Source organism: Schistocerca cancellata, chromosome 6 (genome assembly GCF_023864275.1).
Source record: "Schistocerca cancellata isolate TAMUIC-IGC-003103 chromosome 6, iqSchCanc2.1, whole genome shotgun sequence".
In the NCBI taxonomy this organism is placed as follows: Eukaryota; Metazoa; Arthropoda; class Insecta; order Orthoptera; family Acrididae; genus Schistocerca; species Schistocerca cancellata.
The window spans coordinates 176687575-176697942 of NC_064631.1; the positions used below are offsets into that span (position 1 = coordinate 176687575).

General features: G+C 49.7%; 1 non-coding gene across 1 annotated transcript; it reads right to left on the minus strand.

The window, feature by feature from the left end:
• Positions 1–1227: 1227 nt before the first annotated feature.
• Trnat-ugu (transfer RNA threonine (anticodon UGU)) lies at positions 1228–1301 on the minus strand. The gene has a single exon. It is a non-coding gene; the product is annotated as a tRNA-Thr (tRNA).
• Positions 1302–10368: the final 9067 nt, after the last annotated feature.

A 10368-nucleotide genomic window follows, 5' to 3' on the forward strand; every position in this document is an offset into this window, starting at 1 on the left:
GAACCGCGCGACCGCTACGGTCGCAGGTTCGAATCCTGCCTCGGGCATGGATGTGTGTGATGTCCTAAGGTTAGTTAGGTTTAAGTAGTTCTAAGTTCTAGGGGACTGATGACCTCAGATGTTAAGTCCCATAGTGCTCAGAGCCATTTGAACGATTTTCGCGCAAGCGAGCAGTAGCGTGGTGTCTTTTCCACAGCAATACTCCGGACTAAAAAATGGCTCTGAGCACTATGGGACTTAACTGTTGTGGTCATCAGTCCCCTAGAACTTAGAACTACTTAAACCTAACTAACCTAAGGACATTACACACATCCACGCCCGAGGCAGGATTCGAACCTGCGACCGTAGCGGTCGCGCGATTCCAAACTGTAGCGCCTAGAACCGCTCGGCCACTCCGGACGGCTACTCTGGACTATCATGTTCTCTGAGCGGCCGAAAAACGCATGTACGCTAACGGCGGCACGTCACCGGAGCATGCCGTTCCATTGGGCAGTTCGGACGGCAGGCTTTCGCACGATGCACCATAATTAGTCACTGTTATGACAGGCACTCCCTGCAGTTTTTAATTAGCGCCTCAGACGGCTATCTCGTAAAGTGAAAGGGGTCCTTCCTGTTCCCTCTATACTTGTTTAACTATGGTGCTCAGCGTGCCACATCTCGATCCGGGCGCTAATTACCGTAGCGCGGAAGCGAGCGCGCAGCGGTTGCACAAAGTAATCACCCGTCATAAGGGCTCCCGTTTCAGCAGGAAATCTAACAAGCGCGAGTTTTCCCCAGACTGAGCTCTGATAATACCGGAAAAACCACATTTTAGAAGGGCAACCACAGAGACAACCCTTACTCCGCCTGTGACAGCGTTACTGTAGGAGGTGCCAATGACACGTAGTCAGGTATGCAGGAGAGCTTCTGTCAGGTATGGATGGCAGGAGACGAGGTGCTTGCGGAGGTAACGCTGTGAGGGCGGGTCGGGAGCCCCGCTCGGATAGGCCAGGCGGTAGAGCACTTGCCACGCTGTTTTACTCTTCCTCTCAGCATTAGTACTGGGTGCGCTGTACTCGAGACCTGGCACGTTTCTTATATTTGGCTCTCCCTGTCAGAGCAGGGGGGGGGGGGGGGGGAAGTCAACGTGTCTGTTATGGTCGTATTTTAACTGAAATTACAATGAAATGAGCACTCTTAGCTGCTTACAGGCGTTGACCTACGTCAACGGGGACAGATGAAAATGTCTGCCCCGACCGGGACTCGAACCCGGGATCTCCTGCTTACATGGCAGGCGCTCTATCCATCTGAGCCACCGAGGACACAGAGGATAGTGCGACTGCGGGGATTTATCTCTGGCACGCCTCCAGCGAAACCCACATTCTCAACGTACTGTCCCGCACTACATTCGTAGTGCCCCCTGCCATTATACTCACTACTCGCGGCGCGTTGCCGATTCCCGTAAGAGTTCGGGCACTGTTTGTGCATTCGCACAGAAGAAGATGGTCAAGTGGCCGGTGAGCCGACATTCTCTCCCTCTCGCGGGAGGCGTGCCAGAGATAAATCCCTGCAGTCGCACTATCCTTTGTGTCCTCGATGACTCAGATGGATAGAGCGTCTGCCATGCAAGCAGTAGATCCCGGGTTCGAGTCCCGGTCGCGGCACACATTTTCATCTGTCCCCGTTGACGTATGTCATCGCCTGTAACCATCTAACGGTGTTCATTTCATTGTAATTTCATTCTAACGAGCTGCATGGTCACCGATGGTCACAGTTTGGAAATAGCACAGGATTTGCCTAAAAGAGCATATGAAAACCGCACGCTGGTCCGCCGCGGTGCTTAACGCATCGCGGACCACCCTCTCTTGGAAGTTAGCGCGTTGGGCGCTACGCTATACGAGCAAGACCGTAGCTCAGTAAGACTTCTATCTTACATAATATAATCTTTAACGTTTCGGACGCCAGTACAAGTTTTTAATTACACCAGAGGATGATTACTGTTCGAGACTACGACATAGTTTTATACCTGTTTCATTCCTTTTGCTAGTGGGGTAATTCTGTTGATATCTTATGTTATTACAGGAATTTTGTACTGAAACTTTCCATGAGTGTTGTGGTGTCACCGCCAGACACCACACTTGCTAGGTGGTAGCCTTTAAATCGGCCGCGGTCCGTTAGTATACGTCGGACCCGCGTGTCGCCACTATCAGTGATTGCAGACCGAGCCGCCAATCGGCAGGTCTAGTCTAGAGAGACTCCCTAGCACTCGCCCCACTTGTACAGCCGACATTGCTAGCTATGGTTCACTGTCTACATACGCTCTCTTTTGCAGAGATGACAGTTTAGCATAGCCTTCAGCTACGTCACTTGCTACGACCTAGCAACGGGCCATATTCAGTTACTATAATCTGAACAGATAATATTGTGAATCATGTACCGTCAAGAGCGGCGTTCATCATTAATGGATTAAAGTTAAGTATCAAACTAATTACGTCCGCTTTCTGAATTCTAATTCCTTGTCATGTTCCAGACATCACGTCAGTATGGTTCTTCCCTCCTCAGGCCAGCCTGCGTGAGCTAAAACGCGTGCATTTCGGCCTCCTCTAGTAACACGGTGTTGGCTCTTCTGCCAACATACAAGTGCACCTTCGAACTACGCAAAGATTTAAAAAGAAATTCTGAGATAGGGACAAAGGTAAGATTACTGTTTTTTCGGACATTTGTAGCGAATGAAAGAAGAGAAGCTAACAACAAATATTCCTGTCCGGAAAAAGATGTCAACGATAGCCTGCATCAGAGAACTGGATGGAAACAATATCAAAGAATCTTAAAGAGAGATAACAAGTGCATTAGAGCCAAGTTACAAAGAAATACTACCAAGGCTTCAGAAAGTAAAAAAAAAGAAAATAACGAAAAAATTTAAGAACAAAGTGGACAGAAGAACAAAAAAGTATGATGAAGAGAAGACGAAAAAGTACTCCAAAAAGGGGGGGGGGGTGAGGAAAGTAGCGAAAATGAATCTGTTAGATCACCCAAAAATGGTTCAAATGGCTCTGAGCGCTATGGGACTCACCATCTGACGTCATCAGTCCCCTAGAACTTAGAACTACTGAAACCTAACCAACTTAAGGACATCACACACATACATGCGCCAGGCAGGATTCGAACCTGCGACCGTAACGGTCGCGCGGTTCTAGACTATAGCGCCTAGAACCGTTCGGCCACTCCGGCCGGCAGGATCACCCCAGAGGGTCGGTTCGAATGTATGTAAAACAAAGCCGTCAAGTGAGGAAGAGCGCAAAGCGGATCGTCGTTCGTGACGCCCCTGCTGAAAATAAGTAATGTGTGTGTGAGAGAGAGAGAGAGAGAGAGAGAGAGAGAGAGAGAGAGAAAAGAGTGAGGGCGGGGGTCGGAAGAGAGGGGCCGTCGAACGGGCGTGCAGGAAAAGCACATAATTAAAAAATAATGGGAGGGGTGGTAGGGTGGCGGGACTCTGGTGGAGGGTGTCTCGCTCGCTTGACTGAGGGGGAGGGGTGGCGGTTGTTGGCTGGCGCTCGCCCGGACAGCGCGAAGCTGTTGGCAGCAATTAGTTCCCCGTGGGCAGACGGGCTGCCGGAGCGGACTGCGATAACGAGTGAGGCGAGCCGAGGCCGGCCCGGGCCGCGCGGAGAGAGGGGGGGGTGGCAGGGGGAGAGGTCGCGTGGGCGGCCGGAAGCCCGCGCCAGCGGCCGCGGCTGCACGCAGGCCTTCCCTGCAAGTGCTCCACTGGGAGGCGTCTCACGTTGCACGTACCAAAGTGAGAAAACTCTGTCTGCGGGCACCACACCTGTGTCACTTGGGTTGCCTATTTTAGCTGTTGGTATAACCATGCGTATTCAAATAGAAACCTATGTAAACAGGCAGAATACGGCGCTGCAGTATGCAAACGCCTATATAGGGTGTTACAAAAAGGTACGGCCAACCTTTCAGGAAACATTCCTCACACACAAACAAAGAAAAGATGCTATGTGGACATGTGTCCGGAAACGCTTAATTTCCATGTTAGAGCGCATTTTAGTTTCGTCAGTAAGTACTGTACTTCCTCGATTCACCGCCAGTTGGCACAATTGAAGGAAGGTAATGTTGACTTCGGTGCTTGTGTTGACATGCGACTCATTGCTATACAGTACTAGCATCAAGCACATCAGCTTCTCAACAACAGATTCGGTGACCGATGGATTGGTAGAGGCGGACCAATTCCATGGCCTCCACGCTCTCCTGACCTCAACCCTCCTGGACTTTGATTTATGGGGGCATTTGAAAGCTCTTGTCTACGCAACCCCGGTACCAAATGTAGAGACGTTTCGTGCTCTTACTGTGGACGGCTGTGATACAATACGCCATTCTCCAGGGCTGCATCAGCGCATCAGGGAGTCCATGCGACGGAGGGTGGATACATGTATCCTCGCTAACGGAGGACATTTTGAACATTTCCTGTAACAAAGTGTTTGAAGTCACGCTGGTACGTTCTGTTGCTGTGTGTTTCCATTCCATGATTAATGTGATTTGAAGAGATGTAATAAAATGAGCTCTAACATGGAAAGTAAGCGTTTCCGGACACATGTCCACATAACATATTTTCTTTCTTTGTGTGTGAGGAATGTTTCCTGAAAGTTTGGCCGTACCTTTTTGTAACACCCTGTATAAGACAAGTGTCTGGCGCAGTTGTTAGATCGGTTACTGCTGCTACAATGGCACCTAATTAAGATTTCAGAGAGTTTGAACGTGGCGTTATAGTCGGCACACGAGCGATGGGATACAGCATCTCCGAGGTAGCGACGAAGTGGGGATTTTCCTGTACGACCATTTCACGAGTGTGCCGTGAACATCAGGAATCCAGTAAAACATGAAATATCCGACATCGCTGCTGCGGGAAACGGAAACAACGACGACTGAAGAGACTCCTTCAAAGTGACAGAAGTGCAACCCTTCCGCAAATTTCTGCAGATGTCAATGCTGGGCCATCAGCAAGTTTCATCGTGTCAACCATTCAACGAAACGTAATCAGTCTGGGCTTTCGGAACCAAAGGCCCACACGTGTACGCTTGATGACTGCACGGCACAAAGCTTTCCTCCTCACCTGGGCCCGCCAACTCCGTCATTCAGATTTTAAGTGCCATAGTGCTCAGAGCAATTGAACCATTTGAGTAACTATCCGGAGCCACCTAAAATGTGATGATCACGTAAAATAAATCGTAGAAAAAGCAGGTGCAAGGCTCACTTCCATACGAAAAATGTTAAGGAAATGTAACTCATCCACGAGGGAAGTGGCTTACAAGACGCCTGTTCGGCCGATTCTTGAGTACTGCTCGCCAGTCGGGTACCCTCACCAAGTTGGACTAAGAGAAGAGATAGACGAGATCGAACCAAGAGCGGCACGTTCTTCATCGGGGTCGTTTAGTCAGCGGGCGAGCGTTCCTCAACTGCTCAGCAAACTCCACGAGTAAATGCTACAAGAGAGATGTTAGGCATCTTTGAGGTATACTGTTGAACTCCCGTGAGAGTATGTTCCGGGAAGAGACGGGCAAAGTATTACTTTCTCCCACGTACACTATGTGATCGGAAGTATCCGGACACCTGGCTGAAAATGACTTACAAGTTCGTTGCACCCTCCATCAGTAATACTGGAATTAAATATGGTGTTGGCCCACCCTTAGCCTTGATGACAGCTTCCGCTCTCGCAGACATACGTTCAATCAGGTGCCGGAAGATTTCTTGGGGAATGGCAACCCATTCTTCACGGAATGCTGCACTGAGGAGAGGTATCGATGTCGGTCGGTGAGGCCTGGCACAAAGTCCCAAAGGTGTTCTAACAGGATTGAGGTCAGGACTCTGTCCAGGCCAGTCCATTACAAGGATGTTATTGTCGAGTAACCACTCCGCCACAGGCCGTGCATTATGGACATGTGCTCGATCGTATTGAAAGATGCAATCGTCATGCCCGAAATACTCTTCAACAGTGGAAAGCAAGAAAATGCTTAAAACATCAGTGTTGGTCTGTGCTGTGATAGTGCCACGCAAAACAACAAGGGGTGAAGCCCCCTCCATGAAAAACACGCCCACACTATAACACCACCGCCTCCGAATTTCACTGTTGCCACTATACAAGGTGGCAGATGACGTTCACCGGACATTCGCCATACCAACACCCTGCCATCGGATCGCCACATTGTGTATCGTAATTCGTTACTCCACATAACGTTTTTCCACTGTTGAATCGTCCGATGTTCACGCTCCTTACGCCAAGCGAGGCGTCGTTTGGCATTTACCGGCGTGATGTGTGGTTTATGAACAGCCGCTCGACCATCAAATCCAAGTTTTCTCACCTCACGCCTAACTGTCATAGTATTAGCAGTGGATCATGATGCAGTTTGGGATTCCTGTGTGATGGTCTGGACAGATGTCTGCCTATTACACATCACGACCCTCTTCAACTGTCGGCGATCTCTGTCACTCAACAGGCGATGTCGGCCTGTACACTTTTGTGCTGCCCGTGTCCCTTCATGTTTCCACTATCAAATCGCAAACAGTGGACCTATGATTGTTTAGGAGTGTGGAAATCTCGCGTACAGACATATCACACAAGTGACACCCAGTCACCTGACCACGTTCGATGTCCGTGAGTTCCGCCTAGCGCCCCATTCTGCTCTCTCACGATGTCTAATGACTAGTGAGGCCGCTGTATGGATTACCTAGCAGTAGGTGGCAGCACAGTGCACCTTATATGAAAAACGTATGTTTTTGGAAGTGTCCGGATACTTTTGATCACATAGTGTAGTTATTGTGAATTGGAGAAACAACAAGAAAATCTGGGGAATTTGGGGCTAACACGATGGTTTGTCGACAACCGTTCTTCCCAAGCGGCACCCGCGAAAGGAAATAGCAAGAAGGATCAGATAGTGGTTGCCAGAAATACCCTCCGCCACACACCGTCTGTTGGCTTGCGGAGTATATACGTAGATCTAGACAAACAGCAATCCGTGGTTGTACATTTTCCGTCTTGGCCCTCCAGCAGACAATGCACAAATAGGAAATGGATATTTATTATTAGAGTTGAAATAATAGCTGGGGAGCGTATGAAATGTGTTGCTACAGGTGAGCACTAAAAACTAACTGAGCAAGTGATGTAGGAATTTATGAGTGCCAATAACTAATTGAGCAACTGATGTAGGAATTTAACATACTGTCGAAAGGACGGGCGAAGAAAGTTGTTTGGGGATCGCGTACGAGTGAAGAGGGGGGGGAGGGGTTGGGGGGGGGGGGCTGCTCTCCGCTGGGAGACGTACGGCCAGACGCCTCGACAAGCGCTTTACGCTGCGCTTGCGAGTAAATTATGCTGCTGTTTCTTTGTAATGCGGTAAGAATACGGCAGCGAAGTTTTCGGCAGCGGAGCGTCGGAGGGAGAAGGGAGGGGAGGGTGAGGGGGTGTGGGGTCGCTCCCCGCGGGTCTGGCGCGCCCAGCCGCTGAGAATTCGATTTGCTCGCTTTGCGGAGATGAAAGTTATTAGCCTAAGAAATCCAGCCTGCCGAGGGGCGGCCCCTCCTTCGGGGACTCGCAGCTGCAGAACACTGCTGCTCCTCTGCTGTCTGCTGCACCATGTCTATTACGCATGTGCCTGACTCTTTTTGGGCCTTCGCAGACCTCCCTCCTACAGCATTATGGTTTCTTACTTTTTGAAGTATTACGCGGCAGTTAAATCTTTCTAGATGTTCACTTCATTTCCTCCTGTTGTCGTCGATTCCATTTCGTATTATGTTTACTTCCCCCAAGTAACTGTCGCCTCATCGTACGCCTGCTCTGGTACAACCTCTCACAGCCCTAACAAATCTCGCCTCGGCCCCACGGTTCTTACTTTCGTATCGTTTGTTATTGCCCATTACTCGCTATACAAAGACTGAGAGCGGCAGTTACTCGATAAAATTCCGTTCGCATTACTGTCGCTGGGACGGGAAAGTAACAACACATTGGTTCCGAGGAGTTGAGAAACATTCAGCAGCACAAAGAAATGTTTTGAGAACGTAATTATTGAAATTGGAAAGAGCCTTAGGTAGGTGGTAAATTTGTGCACGAACCGTGGCAAGGTGTCCAAGACCGCACGGCTACCGCGCGCGGCCCCTTAGGTAGGGGCGGTGGAGTGCGCGAGCAGGGGTGAAGTGAGAACAGGAAACAGACACACAGTGGAAAGACGTAAGCATATGGGAGGAAAAGGACGCAGAGAGTGAGAACGAAACGAAACTGGCACGTGATCGAGCAACAGTATCTACTGTCAGTATGTAAGGTTTCAGTACAGCTGGTTCTAGGCCTTTGCAGAATCATGAAAATTACAAGCGTGTGAGAATTCTGTTATGAATACTCTGTACTCTGTACTCTGAAGACTCTGTACTCCAGAGGGGAGGCAAGTGTCCACTCTTGGCGCCTTCCATCTTCTGTCACCTACTCTACTAATTTTCAGTTTTTCACAAGAACCATATACCAAGCACAAATAAACGGTGAACGAGTAAAAACGAACAGTTCCCAAAAAAGAGCGATCTGCAGTGAACTACACTACTGGCCATTAAAACTGCTACACCAAGAAGAAATGCCGATGATAAACGGGTATTCATTGGACAAATATATTATACTAGAACTGAAATGTGATTACATTTTCACGCAATTTGGGTGCATAGATTCTGAGAAATCAGTACCCAGAACAACCACCTCTGGCCGTAATAACGGCCTTGATACGCCTGGGCATTGACTCAAACAGAACTTGGATGCCGTGTATAGGTACAGCTGCCCATGCAGCTTCAACACGATACCACAGTTCATCAAGAGTAGTGACTGGCGCATTGTGACGAGCCAGTTGCTCGGCCACCATTGGCCAGACGTTTTCATTTGGTGAGAGATCTGGAGAATGTGCTGACCAAGGCAACAGTCGAACATTTTCTGTATCCAGAAAGGCCCGTACAGGACCTGCAACATGCGGACTTGCATAATCCTGCTGAAATGTAGGGTTTTGCAGGGATCGAATGAAGGGTACAGCTACGGGTCGTAACACATCTTAAATGTAACGTCCACTGTTCAAAGTGCCGTCAATGCGAACAAGAGGTGACCGAGACGTGTAACCACTGGCACCCTATACCGTCACGCCGGGTGATACGTCAGTATGGTGATGACGAATACACGCTTCCAAGGTGCGTTCACCGCGATGTCGCCAAACACGGATACGACCATCATGATGCTATAAACAGAACCTGAATTCATCCGAAAAAATGACGTTCTGCCCTTCGTGCACCCAGGTTCGTCGTTGAGTACACCGTCGCAGGTGCTCCTGTCTGTGATGCAGCGTCAAGGGTAACCACAGTCATGGTCTCCGAGCTGACAGTCCATGCTGCTGCAAACGTCGTCGAACTGTTCGTGCAGATGGCTGTTGTCTTGCAAACGTCCCCATCTGTTGACTCAGGGATCGAGACGTGGCTACAAGATCCGTTACAGCCATGCGGATAAGATGCCTGTCATCTCGACTGCTAGCGTTGGGATACAGCACGGCGTTCCGTATTACCCTCCTGAACCCACCGATTCCATATTCTGTTAACAGTCATTGGATCTCGACCAACGGGAGCAGCAATGTCGCGATATGATAAACAGCAATCGCGATAGGCTACAATCCGACCTTTATCAAAGTCGGAAACGTGATGGTACGCATTGCTCCTCCTTACTGGAGGCATCACAACAACGTTTCACCAGGCAACGCCGGTCAACTGCTGTTTGTGTATGAGAAATCGGTTGGAAACATTCCTCATGTCAGCACGTTGTAGGTGTCGTCACCGGCGCCAACCTTGATTGAATGCTATGAAAAGCTAATCATTTGCATATCACAGCATCTTCTTCCTGTCGGTTAAATTTCGCGTCTGTAGCACGTCTTCTTCGCGGTGTAGTAACTTTAATGGCCAGTAGTGTAGTTCCCAAGGATGAACGAGATTGCCCGCCTCGCTATGGAACGCCGACCCATCACACGTAAGATACACTCTATAAAGGAACTGTGTACTTGCCGGTTCATGCCTTTCCATTATGTTCGTGACAGAAAGCAGAATGTACCGTTGCAGGTCAATCACACAGTAACTGTCATAATTAGAGACGGTGTACGACAGGGCTGTGCCTCGGTTCCTCTGTTACTTCTGACGTACAGAAATGACGTGGCAGGAGTGCGGGCCGCCGCAGGTGCCGCAGCCGGCGGTTGCAAGTGAAGCGGCTGCCCTCCATCTCCGCCTCCGGCAGTTTTTACGGCGCCAGTTGGCTCCTGCCTCCACCGCCGCCGCTGGCCGACAGCTGCGCGGAACGCGATGGCTGCGCCGCTACCGCCACCGTTC